The following is a 1456-nucleotide window of genomic DNA, read 5'->3' as shown; positions in this document are numbered from 1 at the left end:
TTATAAGCATTGAATTTAAGATGCTTACACATTATACCAAAAATAAATACATCCTACAAAATATGTAGTACCATGCAGGTACAAAACAAAACTTGTATCCCTATGGTAACACCATACATACTGTAGCTACTGGTAGTTAAATATAGACCAATCCACAACTACATGCAAATATTGCATTTAAATGCACAATCAATTATGTGTGAAATGTATATGTAATATGTGTACAATTAAAATTGAAATTATTTTGACCACCACAACAATTTAGAGTTACATCAAGGACTTATGTGTACACATATAAATCCTTGATTACATCAACTAGATGTTTACAGTTATAATTTACCATGAAGGAAAATTTGTTTCGCTCTGTGTGCACACTTGTCGGACCAAATGCCAGTCTGCCGAATATTGGTGGCAGTCTGAGAAAAAAAATGATCCAACACAAGATCAGTCGTCTGAAATCGTGTCAGCTGCTCATGGCAAGGCAGTGTGCCTTGTAAATTTAGATCCAATAACTGTGAGGAAACCAAGCATCAAACGATTGATTTTCTCATACTATGGCGAGACTTTTTTAATACCTTGTTTAGTGAACTTATTTCGCCCTCATCTGACTGAAGATCGTCAGGAGGATGTATAAAAAGGAAAAAACTCTAAAATTTCCATTTTTCGTTGTGCTAACTGGCTAAAAATGAAATTTAATTATTTAAAAAAATCATCATTATTGGTATCAAAAAAAATCTCGCCTAAAGGATTATTATAAGCTATTATAAACTTTCAATGGCAGATAAAAACAAATTCAATTCCTTTAATAAATCAACAGCCAATTAAAAGCCCTACACAGACCAAATTTGAACATGTGACATGCCTAGCCATGATGACATCACATCATGACTATATATAGGCACATCAAGTATCTGGTAATTTGTTAAATATTTGCCCATTCTAATTTAAATATTGTAAATATACAAAGCAATTCAAACAGTGAAATAGATTGTTAATGTTTATATGCTCAATACAGTGTATCTTTAACTGCTTTGAGTTTGGTGTTGTGCTGCCTGTGATTTACCCATATATGAGCATGATGATGGAATATAATACCCATATATGGGAATACCATAAAACCTCGAATTGAAGCCCTGTGAACTTTGGATGGGCTTCTTTTCGAGACTACTTTTGTAAAGTAAAGAGGGGGATTCTTTCAAAATGAATGCTGTAAATTCTGAGAATTTGTACTATAAAACCATAAATAAGGCTACTGGAACATCAATCTGTATCATGGAGTGTATTTAACTGGCATTAAATCACCTAAACTACTGTACTGTATAAACCAAGCTTGTATTTAATTTATTTTGTTTTCTGAAATTCATGTACAGTGTATGTACTGTACAATCTCGAAAAGAAGCCTATGCTATCTTGAAAAGAAACTCATGGGCTTCTTTTCTAAGCTAATTTTGCATAC

Source organism: Anneissia japonica, unplaced genomic scaffold (genome assembly GCF_011630105.1).
Source record: "Anneissia japonica isolate Jap-2015-1 unplaced genomic scaffold, ASM1163010v1 scaffold287864_len1152817_cov193, whole genome shotgun sequence".
NCBI lineage: Eukaryota > Metazoa > Echinodermata > Crinoidea > Comatulida > Comatulidae > Anneissia > Anneissia japonica.
Note: the sequence above shows the minus strand (reverse complement) of the source record.